Here is a 20,116-nt window from a genome sequence, read left to right as displayed (position 1 = left end):
GAGTCTTGGGAAAAGAGGGACTCTAATTTTTCAGAGAAATGAGAATCCTAATGGTATCAGTGTGGTGTGGTAGGCAGAAAATCAGTTTTGGAATCAGTCTTGGATACTTATCCTAGTTCTGTGGCCTGGAGAAAGTTTCTGAGCCACAGTTTCTTTATCTGAGCAATGCTTTATACCAAAGTGGCCTCTAAACATTTTGATAATGAAGTGAAGTTACGTGTAGAAGATACGTCTCACACAGTTAGCTTTCTTCTTATATGTTAGCTTCCTTCTCCTTCTGCCACATGCACACACACACATGCACACGCCTGCCCACTAGTGTGAAAACAAAATTCTGGCAGAATGTGGTGCAGTATCAGGAAAGAATTGGACAGAGACAAAGCTTATAGTTGGAGACAAGAAGGAATGAGCCTGGAGAAAGGCTCCCAATCTTTGTCCTCAAGCTGAAGTACTGGTTGATGTGAAAGCCTTCTCCACCACAGACTACTTCAGTGTCCTCTAGTAGCAGACCTGATCTGGGAGGAGGCCCCTATGACTGCCATCTCTGGCTCCTTCTCATCTTCTCTTAGTTCTCTATCAAATAAGGCTCAGGGCTGATCTTAGATGAAATTGTGGGAAAGACTCAGTTTACTGTGGCTCTTTTTTCATCCACAGACTGCCCTCTCTTAGTTCTGGGAGGGACGTATTTAGGGTTCCCTGACATCCCAGTGTACTTCTCTTCCCTGAGTCTTATACCTGGGATGCCTCTGGCTTTGTGCTCAGACTTTCCTTCTCCACCATCAAAAACTGCCCAGTTCTATCACTGGAAAAGACCCAATAAGGTAATTTACAGGATGTCCTTGACTTCCTATATATTACTTCCTCTACAACTAATACTGATTTAAGTTACTATTCTTCTTAGGAATATTTGTATTTTACCAGTAGACATTTCTAAAGGAAAGGAATGCTAATGGTAGAATTTCAGGCAGTTTTTCGTAGTAGGAAGAGCACTAAATTAGACATCAGGAGACCTATGCTCTTGTCTTTGCGTTTTGACCAGCTCAATCTTGGATCTGAAACAAGTGTCACTCCCTATTTAAAATGGTCACATAATATCTGTCTTGTCTCCTTCCTGGTTCTTTCTGGAGCATTTCACACAATCCTATATGTCAGCCACTTATTCAACCCATCCACAAGACCAACTCTATTTAAGTACCTAAGTACTCCTAAGATGTGATACTTTTTTTTTTTATGTGATACTTTTTAATTTATGATTATCCATTTCCAGGCATCATGCTCTGTTCCTTCGTTCTATGTGGCAGCTTGACCCTAAGTGCCATGGTTACCACAGTTTTTGGTCTCTTCTCATCAGTGGCCATGGACACTCTACAATGCCACTGGCCACAGTGAGGAACCACTGGTCTTTCCACTTTTAGAGCTGTGACTCAGCACTCCATGTCTCAACAGGGTCTGGGGCATTTCTACCCTCTACCCTGCCAAAGAAGCAAGGGTTTTTAACCAACAAAGAATAGTGACTCCTTGAAAAAGGAAAATAAAAATTAAAAGGTGACATAGCAGAGAAACTTTTATTTTTTATTTTTATTTTTTTAAGAGAGAGAGCATGCATATGCACATGGGGGGCAGGGAGGGGCAGAGGGAGAGAATCTTAAGCAGGCTCCATGCCTAGTGAGGAGCCTACCAGGCGGCTTGTTCCCATGGTTCTAAGATCACGACCTGAGCCAAAATCAAGAATCGGACACTTAATCAACTGAACCATCCAGATGGCCCAAACTTTGATTTTTTTAAATGGAGGATTAGAGGACTAAATTTTTCCATAAATGTGTGATAATAGTTTTAAGATTAATGTTAGAAAAATAGACTTTTGGAAGAAAGATCAGTGTACTCTTAGTACATTTTTCTGTATAATAAATCCTGTCCTTTTGAATAGAATGTAATCTAATACATTAGAAAAAAGGTCCTGAGGCTTTTATTTTAAAGGCAGTGATATTGCTACAGGCAAAGTAATTATAACCATTAACTCTTCAAAATGTCAGTGGAGACTTTGGCATCAAAATCCCAGAGGAATCCCAAACTGCCTAACCAGTTTTAAAATTTTAAGAATTGCATTCTTGGAGGGAAAAAGTACTTAAGAGAGAAGGTATTCAGAAGTCTAATGCAAAAAGTAACAGTAATTTAAACTTCTTTTTAAGAATAAATTCTTATGTTGCTCTGGAGCTTTGTCTTTAGATATGTTTTATGTATTTTGCAAACAATTAATGTAACCCTTAAACTTTAGGAGCAAACCACCATTAAGGCTTATTATTGAGAATACCACTTTCTGTTAACAATCTTTCATCACAAAGATTACCTCTTTAGCAAAATAAAGCAAATATATTATGAACAAAAACTGAATCTTTCTTGAATAGAAAATAACTATAACTTGATTATTAGTGTGATTAATTATACTTCTCTATGATTTGTTGTTTTATTTATATAATGATAAACAAATGAAAGCAGTGATTAAAATTGAAGTGATGAAGAAAAGTTTATCCACTTTATATTAGTTATTTAACTAAATATGAAGGCGGATATAAAATAGGATTAATTACTAATTACTTTACCTGGGCTTTTCCTGGTTTTAACACTGAAAGTGCCGTATATGGGACCTTCTTTTGTCCCAGGCAAACTAAAATGGCTGGTTGTCCTAAATAAAGTAAAAAATAAAGTAAAATCTTACTCTCAGTAAATCTAGTCTACCGGGAGAGATGAGATATGTGCAATGAAAAGTTTAATAACAAGGTAATAATTAAATGTACTGGGAACAGTATACTATCAAAATTAGTACAAATTACTGTTTTATAAAATAATACAATTTTAAAACATATTGAATCTTAAGGATACAATTTAAGAATTGAACACTTACCATGTAGTAATTACTGTCTTCCCCAGAAAAATTATATGTTGCCCAGAAAACTGGACTTCAGAGGAATTTAGTAAATTGCACAAGATTATAGTGTCAGTAAAGGGCTGAGCTGGGATTTGAATTCAGGTCTTTTGATTTTTAAATTCATAGGCTTCTCACTGTCCCAGGAGAAGTTGGAGATCACATTTTTACCTTTTTTTTAAAATACAGGAAGCAGCTGATGCCTGAACTAGTGGCCTGCACAGCACCCCAGAGCACTGCAGTGACAGAGCCTGGATAAAAACCCACATTTCTTGGCTTACAGACCAGGGCTAATGACACCATGAAGTGACAGATCACATGGTCTGGAGTGAAGACATGAGTAACAGAATAATATTTGGACTATATCCCTTTGTTTTTATTTCCCCTCTAAGACTCTTATTTGGCATCCTCATCTATCTGGTGTGCAGCACAGTTGGAGGGTGAGGTCTGTCCACTTGCTGGACAGGTCGTAGGGTACACCAGTTGGAGTCTTTCTGGTTCTAACCATCATCCTATTTAGAGGTCTGTTCCTTACTTTAGGCTAGTGTTTGCCAAATATGAAATCTGTGACATCCTGAACCAGCACCATCTGGGATGTACATTAAAAATGCTGAATCTTGGGCCAAGTATCTATTTCATCTCACAAATGTGTGGAGTAGTGACTGAAGCAGCAATTCAGTAACTGACAAGGTTAAGAAACTATTTCTGCCCCAAAATTTCAGACATTTAATATTAGACTTTGCCTTTATACTGGAATACTAATTCTATTTTATTTGAAGCACTTAAGATTTAATTCTTGTGTTCCAAAAGTCCTTTCTATGATGATTGATTTTAAGTTTTGCCCAAATATTGGTTTAAATACTTGGCCATTCTGCCTAATACAATGCAACTATGGAAGCTGAAAGAGTCTGAAAATATGAGCTCCAGGGCTCTCGGGCATTGAACATAACTCCTGAGGGAAAAACGTCAGAAAAGGAATAAATGCCTCTTAACAAAGTCACCGAGTGAACTACTGCTTGAATACTATTGGAAAGGTGATAGGAAGGCATTGATGCAGTTTTGATCAGAAATGTGATCCTTGAAACTTCTGAGAGATTTATTATTTTTATTTTTTGCATTTGTTCATAGCAAGTAGACATCAGCTCGGATAGTCTTTGCAAACCCTTCTGATATAAGTGGATGTTAGGAAAGAATAGTGGGCACAAAAGAGGCTGCCATGGCTTTAATTTCTGAGCATGTGTAGTTTGGGTCCACAGGGCTGCTGCTTCTAGACTAAGGCAATTATCAGAGGGAGCAGTGGGAGGGAGCTCAGGTCATTAGCTCCCATGAAACCCACACTTTACTGCCTCTCTTCATAAATAATGATGTCCACAGAGGTTCCCTAACTTTTTCAATTCACACCACCCTTAGAGTCTCAGTAATTTATTCAGGGCACATAGGCCAAAACAAATACCTAATAGTTCCATTTATTAAGTAGTTAGGTCTAAATAACTTAATAAGTATTTATAGTCTAACAACTTAGCACCTGTTGGACACTGAATACTTCTCAACCTAGGAGTCACATTGAACACTACAACCCTCGTTTCTTATTTCATATTGATTTTCGGGCAGTGCTTGCTTTTTCTTATAGCAACAAAATATGATGTCATCAAAAGGAATGTAGTAATCTAATGATGAAACTAAACTATCTCAAATTAGAAATTCACATGGAGCCCTGTGGTTAAGCACCCAGCTCTTGGCTTCAGCTCAGGTCATGATTTCAGGGTTGTGAGACTGAGCCATATGTTGAGCTCCACCAACACTCAGTACAGAGTCTGCTTAAGATTCTCTCTTTCTTTCCCTTTACCCCTCCCCCAGCTCTCTCTCTCTCTCTCTCCTTGTCACTCTCTCTCAAATAAATAAACAAATCTTAAAAAAATAAAGCAGTGATATTTTGGGGATGCATTAGACATGCCTGTCTTTAGATAACATTAGATTTTCCAGCCTTCTTTGCAGGTCATGTGACTAGCTTAGTCAATGCAATGTGAGTAGAATGGCCTATAAATAATTTCCATACACACTTTTCCATAATCTTTCTCCTTCTTCAGGCATCGTACTAGAAACAACCACAGAAACCTTGAGAGCCATGTATAAGGATGACAGAGCCATAAGATAGAAGGGGCCTTGGTGCCTGAATCACACCTTGTAGGATGTGATTATTATTCAGGGAGAGAGAGAGACAGAGAGAGAGAAATTGATTTTAAGGAATTCATTCACACAGTGGTGGAGGCTACTGCAGGATAGGTAGGCAGGCTGGAACCCCAAGGAAGAGCTGATGTTGCAGCTCAAATCCCAAGGCAATCTGTTGGCAGAGTTTCCCTGAATTCCTTGGGAATATCAGTCTTTTTCTCTGAAGGCCTTTGACTACTTTGATGAGGTTCACCCATATTATGGAGGATAAATCTGCTTTACTCAAAGTTTCTGATTTAAATGTTAATCTCATCTAAGAAATACTTCCACAGTGACATCCACAGTAGAGTTCGACCAAATATCTGGGTATTGTGGCCCAGCCAAGTTGACAAAATTAACCTTCACTGAGGACAATCGCCTGTTAATTAGGGGTAGCTCTTTTAAAACATAGGTTTTGGAGAAACAATTTCTATAGGATTTGAGCCATTATAAGTCACCCTTATTACAAGCAGCTAGCATTATCTTAGCTAATAGACTACAAAAAATACCCATCAATTACTTCTGGTAATTCCAGTTTATTTATTTGCAAATGCTTTCACTTTTGTACTGGCTCCCTGATGTAGAGGGCTAGGAAAGGGGCACTTTTATAAATCTAATAAATAGCAATGACAATGATTATTATATCCGGACCTAGGATTGTATCAAACATCTCAGGGTGGCATTATATGCAGTGGGTCACCAGTAAGCACAAAGAGGCAATCTGTTACTAATTGGTAGCCTAGTGGTTCAGGGAAGTTAATGCACCGTCTCAAGTGATTTGCTCCTATAGAGTAATTGATTTATTGGCATTCCACTGAACATTTGTGAAGCCCTTTGTGCTAATCAGAATAAATGCACTGAACTAATCTTTCCTAAACTGTTAATGACATTTACATGCCCCCTTCTTAGATGGAGGGTCTAAATTCAGTAATTTAGAGCATGTTTTCCAGTGGACAAAAGCATTTATTTTTTCTGAAGTGAGCTGTTGTGAAGGGTAGTATTTTCCACAGGAAGGTGATGAGATACATAACAAAATCAGTGACTAAATGGCCCATTATTTAAAGAGAAATAAGGAGACATAACAGAGAGGATGAGGGCTAAGATGGGTACCATATTTGTAAGATTGTGATGTTTTCTATCATCTGGTTTGTGCAGGGATGAGATGATAACAGTAAGGTTTTATATCATTTAAATTAAGTTGTCAACTCAACTCCTTAGACACAGGCTTCTTCTGAACCATTCAGTGTGCTGTTAAGATTGTCCACAGATTTCCATAGTGACATGGTAACCACTACTTGCCAGCCACTGAATTTGTGTAAACATATTAATCCTGATATAAATCCTTTTTTTCTTTTTCTCAGTCTGTTGAGTCAGATTTCACTCCTGAACCTGAAAGTTACATGGACCTCATAAGTGGTAATGCAGAAACTGAAGACAGTTGGAGATGGAGCTTGCTTTCCTGGTGGGGAAATCACTTAAATAATAGGTTGATTCAAAGGACTTTCTGTTCTTTGGTGTCTTTGGAGGAACAAATGGGAAAACCAAATTCACATTCCTCTTTTAGCCAAAAAGACAATAGCTAAAGTACTGTGGTCAAAACTCATGACACATTAAAAATAATTCTTTTTCCAAATTTTTGACCTCAAAAATGGGGGCTTTGGTGCAGTGTGCGGTTCTTACAGTGTGATTCCTGGACCAACAGCATCACCATCACCTGGAAATTGATTAGGAAAGCAAATTATTGGGTCCCATCATGGAACTACTGACTCAACAATTCTAGGGTTGGGGGCATACCGGGGTGGCTCAGTGGTTGAACATCTGCCTTTGGCTCAGGTTGTGATCCTAGGGTCTTGGGATCAAGTCCAGCGCGAAGCCTATATCTCTTCCTCTCTTTCTGTGTCTCTCATAAATAAATAAGTAAAATATTGAAAAAAGAAAAAGAAATTCCAGGGGTGGGGCCCAAAAAGCTGTGTTTTAAAAAGCCTTCCAGGAGATTCTGATGCAGGCTCAAGTGTAAACCAGACTTTGCATTTAGATGAATCTGGGCTAGAATGTAGCTCCATCATTTAATATATGTATGATTTTGAGCAAGTTACTCCCTCTCCCCACTCCTTTCTTTTTATCTTTTGTATGTTAAAAAAGAGAGATGGAGAGTTCTGGGGAAGATGGTGGATTAGAAGGACCCTAGGCTCACATCATCCCACAGCTATAACTAGTTAACACGTCAGTGAAATAACCCAGAAAATGACCTGAAGTCTGGTGAATAAACTCCACAACTAAATGTAGAGAAGAAGCCACATTGAAGAGGATAGGAAGGGCAGAGACATGGACCAGAACTAAACAGAATCTCTGGACTATCTGTGGGAGGCAGAGACACCACAGGCATGGAGAAGCAAGAGAAATAGACCCCCTGGAGAGCTTGCATGGGGAATATGAATCCCTATAACATTTGGCTTTGAAAACCAGAGGGGCCAAATTCCCTGAGTTCTTACAACCAGTGGGACTTAAACCTGGAATTTCAAAAAATCAGTGGGCTCAGCATTAAGAGGGCCAGGAAACCAAGATGAAACTGAGTCCTCACTCTTAAAGAGCACAACAAATGGCTCAAAGAAATAACAGCATAGAAGCAGCAGTTTGAAAAGCACTGGGAGAGTTATTTACTAATTTCAGAGTGAGTCTAGAAGGACAGAAATCCCTGAGAAACTCTTCCAAATTAAAGAGAACTGGCAGGCACCATTTCTCTCCATTGCTCCCCAGCATGAACACATGGCCACCTGCAAGACTTGCCACCTAACTTGGTAGCACTGCTGCCCCCCCTCCCACAACCAACCCCTGGTGCTTGGTGGATGTGCTCTATCCAAAATGCTCTTGGCCAGAGCCCATATAGCAGCAGTGCTACAGGCTTGGCAGTGTGCAAGCAGCTCCTACAGTGGCCAGCACCATTCCAATATGACTCTTGCTACAGAAGAAAGGGAAAGATAACCACACACACACCAGACAGATGGAGACCCATCAGAGAACTGGAGGCAGACAACTGGTCTGATTACAGACCCTACTAACCAATGAAAGCTTCTCAGGGGATGACACAGGGAAAATGCCCTATAGTTTGGTGCTACTGCAACTTTGGTAAACACCTGCTCTGACTCAACTGAAACCTAAGGCATCCCCAGACTAGCCCACTAACACCAACACCAGGGGCCAAACACTGCCTACAACAGGTAAAAAAGCCATTGCAGATGACTAGACTGAAGGAAAAAGCAACTCATCCCCAACATCAAGGCACATGCAACACACTTAGGGGACACCCCTGAAGCAATAGGTTCTGGTGAACTGGACACTGCACTGCAGGTCACTATAGGGCCTCTTCTTCATAAGGCCATTATTTTCAAGTGCAGGAGATATAGCTTTCTTTCCTAAAATAGACAGACACAGAGAGACAAAATGAGAAGACAGAGGAGGGGGTGCCTGGATGGCTCAGTCAGTTGAGTATCTGACTCTTGATGTTGGGTCAGGTCATTATCTCAGGGTCACAGGGCTCCATGCTCAGGTGGGAGTCTGCTTTTCTCCCTCTTGCTATCCCTCTGTCCCTCCCCTTATTCATACACACTCTCTAAAATACATACATACATCTTTTAAAAAGGAAGACAGAAGGATATATCATAAATGAAAGAACAGGACAAAATCACAGCAAGAGACCTAAGCAAAATGGAAGTAAGTAATATGTCTGATAGAGAATTTAAAGTAATGGTCATAAAGATACTCACTGGATTTCAGAAAAAAGTAGAGGACCTCAGTGAGACCCTCAGCAATGAGATAAAAAAAGAACCAATCAGAGATGAAGAATACAGTAAATGAAGTTAAAAATATACTAGATGGAATACATAGTAGACTAGACGAAGCAAAAGAATGAATCAGTGACCTAGAGGACAGAGCAATGGAAAGTAATCAAGTTGAGCAGGTGAGAGTAAAAAATGCAAATGAAGCTAGATTTAGGGAACACATCAATACCATCAAGTGTGATAACATTTGTAATATAGGGATCCCAGGAAGAGAAGAGAGACAAACGGGTTAGAAAATTTATTTGAAAGAATAATAGCTGAAAACTTCCAAGTCTAGAGAAAGTAAATAGAAATCCAGATCTAGGAAGCATAGAAAGCTCCCAACAAAATCAACCCAAGGAGGGCCACACCAAGACACATAGTAATTAAAATGGCAAAAAGTTGTGATAGAGAATTTTAAAAGCAGCAAGAGAAAAGAAAGTAGTTACATACAAAGAAAACCCCATAAGATTATCAGCTGATGTTTCAGCATAAACTTTGCAGGCTAGAAGAGAATGACATCCTATATTCCAAATGTTGAAAGGAAAAAACCCGTAGCCAAGAATACTTTATCCAGCCAGGCTATCATTCAAGATAGAAGGAGAGATAGAGTTTCTCAGACCAACGAAAGTTAAAGATATTCACAACCACTAAACTAGACTTACAAGAAATATTAAAGAGAACTCTTTGAATGGAAAGGAGATACCATAAACAAGAGTAAGGAAAGTAAAGAAGCGCAAAAGCAGTAAAAATACGTATATCTGTAAAAGTCAGTCAAGGGACTCACGAAATAAAAGGATGTAAAGTATGATGCCATATACATAAAATATGGGTGAAGAATAAAAAAAATGGGTTCAAACTTAAGTGACCACCAACTTAATATAGAGTGCTATATGCAGAAAATGTTATATACAAACTAAGTTGTAAACACAAATCAAAAACCAGTAATAAATATGCAAAAAGTAAAGAGAAAGGAATCTAAGCATATTACTAAAGGAAGCCAGCAAACCAATAGATAGTTATGTAATTATTCCCATTTTGTTACTTGTTTTATGGTTGTTTTCATAGTTCTCTGTTCCTTTTTTCTCTTGCTCTCTTCTTTATTGGTTTATATAATACCCCACTTACATTAATAGATAGGTCATCCAAACAGAACATCAACAAGGAAACAGTGTTTTTGAATGACACACTGGACTGTGTCATTAAATCCATAAATGGATTTAACAGATATATTCAGAACATTCCACTCTAAAAACGCAGAATACACATTCTTTTTAAGTGCCTATGGAGCACTCTTCAGAATAGATCATGTATTAGGCCAGAAAACAAGTCTCAACAAATTCAAAAAGATCAAAGTCATATCACACATTTTTTCTGACCATAATTCTATGAAAACAGAAATCAACCATAAGGAAAAAATCTGGAAAGAGCACAAAAATATGGAGGTTAAATAACATGCTACTAAACAGTGAATGGGCCAACCAAGAAATCAAAGAAGGAATCAAAAAGTATATGGCAACAAATGAAATGAAAACATAAGGTCTAGAAGGTTTGAGAGGCAGCAAAAGCTCTTCTAAGAGGGAAGTTTATAGGAATACAGGCTTATCCGAAGAAGCAAGAAAAATCTCAAATAAATAACTTTACCCTGCACCTATGGGAGCTAGAAAAAGAACAAACAAAGTTCCCAACCATCAGAAGGAAGGAAATAATCAAGGTTAGTGCAGAAATAAATGACATAGAAACTAAAGAAACAATAAAATAGGCCAATGAAACCAGGAGCTGATTCTTTGAAAAGATCAACAAAATTGATAAACCTTTAGTGAGATTCATCAAAAAAAGAGAGAAGACTCAAAATCACAAATAAAAGGGATAAGTAACAACCAACACCACAGAAATACAAAGGATTGTAAGAGTTTATTATGATAAATTAAATGCCAATGAACTGGACAACCTAGAAGATAGATTCCTAGAAACACATAACCTCCCAAAAACTCAAGAAGAAATGAAAAATTTTAACAGACTGATTAGTAGCAATGAAATTTAATCAGTAATCAAGTAACTCCCAAAAAACAAAAGTCCAGGACCACACGGCTTCACAGTTGAATTCTACCAAACATTTATTTATTTTTAAAAATATTTTATTTATTTATTTTATAGAGAGGAGGGGGAGAGGCAGAGGGAGAGAGGGTGAGAATATCAAGCAGATTTCCCACTAGTGAGGAGCCCAATGTGGGGCTCAATCTCAGGACCCTAAGATCATGACCTGAGCCAAAATCAGGAGTCAGATGCTTAACCAACTGAGCCACCCAGGCATCCCTTCACCAACATTTAAAGACAAGTTAATATCTATTCTTCTCAAACTATTCCAAAAGATAGAAGAGGAAGGAAAACTTCCAAATTTATTCTATGAGGTAAGCATTACACTGATACCAAAACCAGATAAAAACACTACAAAAAAAAAAAAGAGAATTACAGACCAATATATCTCGTGAATATAGTTGCAAAAGTCCTCAACAAAATATTAACAAGCCAAATCTAACAATACATTAAAAAATAATTCACCACGACTAAGTGAGATTTGTTTCCAGGACACAAGGTTTCAATATTCACAAAACAACCAGTGTGGTACATCACATCATTGAGAGAAAGGGTAAAAATCATAGGATCATTTCAACAGATGCAGAAAAACCATTTGACAAAGTACAGCATCCATTCCTGATAAAAAACCTTCAATAAAGTTGGTTGAGAGGAAACATATCTCAACATAATAAAGGCCATGTATGAAAAACCCACTGCTAACATCCTACTCACTGGTGAAAACCTGAGAACTTTCCTCCTAAGACCAGGAAAAAGACAAGAGTCTCACTCTCACTTTTATTCAACATAATACTGGAAATCCTAGCCACAGCAACTAGACAACAAAAAGGAATAAAAGGCAACCAAATTGGTAAGAAAGAAGTAAAACTTTCATTATTTGCAGATGACAAGACATTGTATATAGAAAACCCTAAAGACTCTTCCCAAAAATTACTAGAACTATTAAATGAATTCAGCAGGTCACAGGATACAAAATAAATGTACAGAAACCTGTTGCACTTCTACACACTAATAATGAAGCAGTAGGAAGGGAAATGAAGAAAGCAATCCCATTTACAATTGCACCAAAAATGATAAAGTACTTAGGAATAAACTTAACCAAGTAGGTGAAAGACTTGTACTCTGGAAACTATAAATCACTAATAAAAGAAATTGAAGAGCTAGAGGTATCACAAATCCAGATTCCAAGTTATACTATGAAGCTAGTTATCAAAACAGTATGGTATTGGCACAAAAATAGACACATAGATCAATAGAACAGAATAGAAATCTTGGAAACAAACCCATGATTATACAGTTAATTAATCTTCAACAAAAGAGGGAAGAATATATAAGAAAAAAAGCAGTCTCTTCAACAAATGGTGTTGGGATAGCTGGACAGCTACATGCCAAAGAATGAAACTTGACCACTTTCTTACACCATACACAAAAATCAATTCAAAATGGATTGAAGACTTAAATATGAGACCTGAAGCCATAAAATTCCCAGAGAGAGCACAAGCAGTACTCTCTCTGACATCAGTTGTAACATTTTTCTGGATATGTTTCCTGAGGCAAGGGAAACAAAAGCAAAACTAAGCTATTATGACTACATCAAAATAAAAAGCTTTTGCACAGTAAAGGAAACAATCAACAAAACAAAAAGACAACCTACTGAATGGGAGAAGATATTTGTAAATGACATGTCTGATAAAGGGTTAGTATCCAAAACATAAAAAGAACTGATACAAGTTAACACACAAAACCCCCCAAATAATCCAGTTAAAAGTGGGCAGAAGACATGAACAGACGTTTTTCCAAGGAAGACAGACAGATGGTCAACAGACATGAAAAGATGCTCAACATCGCTTATCATCATGGAAATGCAAATGAAAACCACTATGAGATATCACTTCACACTTGTCAGAATGGCTGAAACAAAAAACTCAAGAAACGACAAGTGTTGATGAGGATGTGGTGAGAAAAGAACCCTTGTGCACTGTTGGTGGGAATGCAAACTGGTGTAGCTACTGTGGAAAATGGTATAGAGGTTCCCAAGAAATAAAAAATAGAACTTTCCTATGATTCAGTAATCACATTACTGGGTATTTACTCAAAGAATATAAAAACACTAATTCAAAAGAATATGTGCATACCTATGCTTTTTGCACTATTGTTTACAATAGCCAAATTGTGGAAGAATTTTAAGTGTCCATCACTTGATAAATGGATAAAGAAGTGGTATATATATATTCCACTTACATATATATGAAATATTATTCAGCTATAAAAAAGAATGAAATCTTGCCATTTGCAACAACATGGATGGAGCTAGGGAGAATAATACTAAGCAGTAAGTCAGAGAAAGAAGAAACACCATATCATTTCACTCCTATGCGAAATTTAAGAAACAAAACAAATGAACAAAGGAAAAAAAGAGATACAAACCAAGAGAAGACTTAACTATAGAGAACAAACTGATAGCTATGAGAGGGGAGGTGGGGTGGGTGAATGAGTGAAATAGGTGCTGGGGATTAAAAAGTACACTTACCATGATGAGCACTGAGTAATGTATAGAATTATTGAATCACTATATTGTTACACCTGAAACTAATGTAATACTGCATGTTAACTATACTGGAATTAAAATAAAAAACAATATATACATATGTAATATATACAAATAAAAATATAGAAGTAATTGGGTCATCCAAAAAAATTAACTGTGCATGGTAAAAATTAAACCACATAAAAGTTTTCAGAATGAAAAATAACTTTCCCTTCCCCCAGCTCCTCTGCCCAGAGATAAACACTTTAAACCAATTGCTTTTTAAATATGCTTCTCTGGTATTTAATAGTATTATTTTAGAAAATAAACATATAATTGTATGCCTTACATATATTCTGTTAATGTCCCACTCTGAAGAATGAGGAATTTGGCTTGCACCCACCTGATATCATCTGATTTTGTTATATTATTATTTTCACATAATCCAGGTTTATGTGATTTCATTTTGCAACTTTGACTTTGTCTTTCAATTAATTATATAATATTAAAGCAAATAAAATTAAACTATTAGGTTTATGTAAATTTATGTAAATATTATTCACTACAGGAGAGTCTTCCTATAGAAATATCTATGTCACCAAACCTGAGAGAGGATTTTAAAACCATCAAATTCTAGTGCTTTTTTCAGATCATAGTCAACTGCTATTGTTCCTTGTATCTTAAGCTTTCATGTATAACATTGCTTTTTTTCTATAATAACTTTTGTAAGGCATTTTTCATGCAGATGTGTAGGTGGCAAATTATCTGCATTTTTGCATATCTGAAAATGTATTTTATTCTTAAACTTGTAGAGTGGCTAAGCATAAATTATAAGTTCCTAATCATCTCCCCTCCAAGTTTTAAAAGCATCATTCCACTGTTTCTCAGTTATTTTAATTTCTTTTCTCCATGGAATTCTGAAATTATGCTAATTCACCTCTCTCACCATGGTTCCTGTTGCCCAATTTCTCTCCTACTGATAACTGTTACCTCTCTCATTTACATTGTTCCAGAGTTATTTTGTGAATACACTACTGTTGGAGGAGAGCATCAATAAGATGTGACCACCAGTTGACCCCAGAGCTGGATACGGGCAATTGGAGGCTCCCTGCCCCTCCCCTGTCCTTAGGATGCATGTTCCTCTTGCATTCCCCACTCCCAGATGCTGCTCTAAGGATACAACCTTGAGATAGAAAGGTGGTGTTGAGGGTATTTGGATTGCTAAGTGACTGAACCCAATGAAGGCCTCTATATAAATTTAAAATTCTGGCAGGTGCATGTGGAAATGTAAGCACCCAAGACAAGCCTTGTAAATAAGTTCTCCTGCTTATTAAACCTGCCACCTACCAATGTGCAGTGGCCTGCCTCTTTCTTTGGTCTCTTCCTGCCTTCCCTCTGTATATCAACGTCAGTTTCAGATTATACCTGAGAAGCTCCCGAGGTTGGGAACCAATAACTATTACTTACATATGTGCTAGTAAGTAATATTTTCTATACTCTTTCCCTCTTTTTTATTTTTTACAAATGCTAGTGTACTATTTTCTTATTTAACATGATAATCATGATAATCTTTTCAGATCATTACCCGAAAGATTTCCACATTTTTTGACAATTGTCAAAAAATTTTTTGTATGGATATGCCTTATTTAACCAGTGCCTCTTTGAACATTTTTAATGTTTTCCAATCTTTTTGCAATCACAAACAATTCCACGATGAATAAGCATGTACAAATGTCTGTAGGATAAATTTCCAAGTCATGCTGTTGGTTCAGCAGACATGTAAATTTGTAATTTTGATATATATTGCCAGTTTACCTCCATGAAGGTTTATCAGTTCATACTCAGCAACAACATACAAGAGAGATTCTTTCCTCTCATTTGTCCAACAGAGCATGTTATTAAACATTTCATGGTCACCAGTCTCATAGAAGTATTGTATGTCAGCATAATTTTTCTTTATTTTTCTTTTTATGAGTGAAGATGAGCCTTTAAAATAAGTTTAAAGAATCATTTTCATTTCCTTTTCTGTGAACTGTATGTTCATAGTCTTTCCTACTTTTCTTTTTTTTTTATTTATTTTTATTTTATTTTTTTTTTCTTTCCTACTTTTCTATTGGGTTCTTGATCTGATCTTAATTTGTAGGAACTTTTTACATATTGGGGAAAGTAACACTTTATGGTATGAATTGTAAATATTTTTCTAAGTTGATGTTTGTCTTTTGGCTTTAGGTCATAGATTTTTCCTAGTATTTTCCTTTATGGCTTCAGGATTTTTAATATTTAAGGCCACTCCCCCTAAGGTTATAAAAGTATTCTTCCAGTTATTTTCAGTTTTATTTTATTTTAAAATAACAAAACCTTTTCAAGTTGGAATTTATCTTGGCATGAGATGTTAGGAATGAATCAAATTTTTAGTTTTAGAGGGCTACTCAGTTGTCTAATTAAAATTCAGAATAATCCATCTCTCTCCCATGGATATAAAACATTAGTTTTATCAGAAATAAAATTTCATATGTAGTTTACTTTTATTGTTATCTATTTATTTTTTAATTGTCTTATCTCTAAAATATATTTTAATGTCTGGTAGTGCTAGCTCCTTCTTATTTGTATCTGTTTTCTGGGTTTTTATATGTAATCTTGCTTTATTTTTTCCAAATGAAATTTAAAATCTTTTTATGAGTAGCAAATACAATTTCTTTCATTATTATTCTTAATGAGACTGCATTACTTAGGGAGAGTTGACATTTTTATTACAACAAAACTACTTACTAATCATGAAGTATAGTTTGTCTTTAGATTTCTCACACTTCCTTCTGCACTTTCCACTGGCATTTTAGTTTTCCCTTACATCTCCTGTTATGTTCATTCCTAGGTATTTTGCATGTGTGTATAACTACTGGAAATTGAGATATTTTCCTCTTTCTTTTAATTGCTTGTGGCTTGTGAATGTGATTATTTGTGTACATTTTTTATATTCAGCCACATTATTGCATTGTTATTATTTATAGATGTTTTTCAGTTGTTCTCTTATATTTCACAAGTACATCCTGATATTAGCTGTAAATAGGATAATATTAACTGTTTTGTAAATTTAATACCTTTAATTTAACTCTCTTGTCTATTTTTGTGTTATCAGTTCTTCCAGAGCAATAGTAAATAAGAATAGGCACTCTTGTTTTGTTTGTGATTCGAATGGCAATCCTTCTATTCTGCATGTATGAGATACATATGTTTAATCCGGTTAAAAAATTTCCCATTTATTCCTATGATTAAGAGTCTTTAAAAATTCTTAGCAAAATTTCTAGAGATAGATGGTGGTGGTGGCTGCCAAAAATGTGAATGTACTTATGACATTGGCTTGTACACTTAAAAATAGTTAAAATGGTATAGTTTATGTTATGTATATTTTTGCAACAATATAATATTAGTCAAGAAAGAATAATTCTTGATGGAGGTTGAATTTTACCAAATGCATCTAAGCGGATGATAAAATGACATTTTTCCATATTCCTTTAACAAGATGCAATATAGCATTGCAGGAAAGAACACAGGTTCTGAGCCACCTTGCTTATGTTCAAATTCTAGCCCTGCTGCTCTCTAGCTGTGTAACCTTGGGAAAATCACTTAAGCCTCTGTGTCTCTGTTTTGTTCTTTCTAACTCATGATAATAATAGTGCCTACTTCCTAATGGTTTTACTGAGGATGGAATAAATTGATGTATGTAAAGCACTTAGAACAATACCTAGCACATAGAAAGTATTATGTGAGTTAATATGGTGGATTATTTTAATATATTTTCCATATCCCAGGTATAAAATCCCAATTAGTAATGGAGAATTGTCCTGCTGGATTCCATAAACTAAGATTTCATTTAGAATTTTTCATTATAAATCGTATGTGAGATTGGGTTATAGTTTTATTTTTTGTTAATCTTTGTTGGGTTTTGATATCTATATTTGGCTTTGTTTATAAAAAGAATACAGGAAATTTCCTTGTTTTTCTATGCAATAGGTTATTTAAATAGTACTAGAATTGTTATTTAGATCTTTATTCTTCTGTAACATCAATTAAATCTAGTGCTCAGTTGACAAATTAAAATTATTTTCTACTTAGATTTTTCTATAACTTCTGTTATTAGCTTGGGGAAAATTATATTATCTTAGAAAACCATCATTACATACAGTTTTCACATGCACTTATGGGCATTGTTCAGGTGGCCTGGTCTGTGGGAGGATTTACTTGGGCAGTGAAGGGATTTAATTACTTCCCTTCTGGGAACCAATGCCTTGATTGCCTTTATTGTCTCCATGCCTGTTTTGGGGAATCTAGATTTTCCTCACACCTAATTTTGCTTTTTTTTCTTAGGTCCTCATACTTAAAACCAGGGGCCAGTATAGACAACTCTTCATTTAGAGTTCAGTTCTGAGTGTTGGCTGGGTGCTAGAAATCTCTAATGTCTCTTCCTGGTGGCAGTATCACTAACCAGCTATGGTCATCTTTCCAGGCCCATTCTTGATCTTTCCAGGCCCCCTCTAGATTTGAGTTCCTTTGAATCACTCTTGCAAAGGGTTGCTCCTCCTGCTGATGTTTTGAGTTATAGCTCCCCCTGCTCAGTCTTTCTCAATGACCTGGTTCTAACTCATTTCAATTTTCTAATATTTCCTCAAAGTTTCTGGTTTATTCTTGGTTTCTTTTCTCATTTATACCATAGCTTTGCCATCCTCTTTGAAAAACATTCCTTTTCCTCTGATCTTCAGGATAATGGTCCATAATAATTATAACTAACACATAATATGCTGTTTACCCTTCTAAGCCTTCTAAGTACTTTCATATATTAGCTAACTTAATCCTCACAAAACCCTATGAAGAAGAAACTTATTATCTCTAAATAGTATTTTCAAAATGAATTAGTAATATCTACCTTCTGGGTATGTTGCGGGAATAAAATGTTTCACATAGCACTTTGCACACGCTTTTGCATGCTCCTTAAAATTTAGCCCTTATACTCTGAAATTTGGCTTTGGCTTATGGTAACTCTAGACTTAGAATTCCTAGGCTCTGAGCCATAGTGATACAGCATAGAAGCAGAAGTTTGAAAAAAGCCTGGGATATACAACAGGGATATTTGCTTACTAACTTAAGAGTGTGTGCTGGAGGGGCAGAGACTATTGGGAAACTTCTGGATAAACAAAGGAGCTAGTTGGAGCCATTTCTCTCTTCCACTCCCCAGCCTAAACACATGGCCACCTGGAGGAACTACTGTGGCAATAACACTCACTGCCTAACTTGCTAAAGGTGTCCCCACCCACACATTCTCCTGAGGATATGCCCCCTGCAGCTAGGCCTCCACTCCAGGTCTCCTCCCATAGCAGACTGTGTGAACCTTGATAACTCTGTATCCTACCACCATATCCCTTTGCAGATCTTCCTCTCCAATAGGCTCTTGGCCAGAGCCCATCCAAAGCAGTGCCACAAATGTAGAATTGTGCAAACAGCCCCCAGAGGAGCCAGCACCATTCCAAAATGACTGCTGGCCAGACAGAGGAAAAGATAATCACACACACCAGTCAGACTGCAGCCCAAGCAGTGGGCTGGGGGAAGATAGCTGGTCTGACTATAGTCCTACTTACCAACAAAAGCTTCTCAGTGTACAAAACAGAGAAAGCACCCTGAAGTTTGGTGCTACTGCATCTCTGGCAAATGCCTGGTTTGATTCAACTCAAGCCCCAAGGCATCCCCTTGGCAACAGGCAAAGAGAGATATTGCAGATAACAGGACTGCAGGCAAATGTGGCTAAGTCACAATAGTAGAGTGCATGCAATACACAAAAGAGACACCTCTGAAGAGCAAGGCTCTGTTGACCAGGGAACATTGTACTAAAGGGAACTACGGGACCTCTTCTTCATAAAGACACTACTTTCTACAGCAGGAGATGTAGCTGACTTTCCTAACATAAAACAGTCACGGAGAGTTATCAAAGTGAAGACACAGAGGAATATGTCCCAGATGAAAGAATCAGACAAAATCATGGAAAGGGAGCTAAACAAGATTGAGATAAATAATATACCTGATAGAAAATTTAAAGTAATGGGGATAAAAGTACTCACTGGACTTGAGAAAAGAGTGGCAGAACTCACTTTGCCCTCAACAAAGAGATAGAAAACCTACAAGATAAACATTCAGAGATGAAGAACTCAATAAATGAAATATAAAATACAAGAGAGAATGAATAGTATACTAGAGGAAGCAGCAGAATACATCAATGACCTGAAAGACAGAGTAAAGGAAAGCAATCAAGCTGAACAGGTGAGCAAAAAAGGTAATATACTTAGATAACTCAGCTATACCATCAAGTGTAATAACATTCACACTATAGGGATCCATAAGGAGAAGAGAGACATAGAGGACAGAAAATTTATTTGAAGAAATAATAGTTGAAAATCTCCTGAACCTGAGAAGGAAACAGAAATCCAGATACAGAAGGCATAAAGTTTCCCCCAACAAAATCAACTCAAGGAAGTTCACACCAAGACATATAGTAAT

General features: G+C 36.6%; 1 long non-coding RNA gene across 2 annotated transcripts in view; it reads right to left on the bottom strand.

Annotated features, from left to right (window-relative positions):
* Positions 1 to 19,315, bottom strand: part of LOC140628191 (uncharacterized) — a 30,178-nt gene extending 10,863 nt beyond the window's left edge. The window contains exon 1 of one of the 2 annotated variants that reach the window (XR_012026554.1): positions 19,204 to 19,315. This is a non-coding gene — a long non-coding RNA (uncharacterized lncRNA). The remainder of the gene's footprint in view (positions 1 to 19,203) is intronic. The other variant, XR_012026555.1, reaches the window with a different exon arrangement.
* Between the last annotated feature and the right edge of the window lie 801 nt (positions 19,316 to 20,116).

This window comes from Canis lupus, chromosome X, assembly GCF_048164855.1.
Source record: "Canis lupus baileyi chromosome X, mCanLup2.hap1, whole genome shotgun sequence".
NCBI lineage: Eukaryota > Metazoa > Chordata > Mammalia > Carnivora > Canidae > Canis > Canis lupus.
This window is presented reverse-complemented; position numbering and strand designations above follow the sequence as displayed.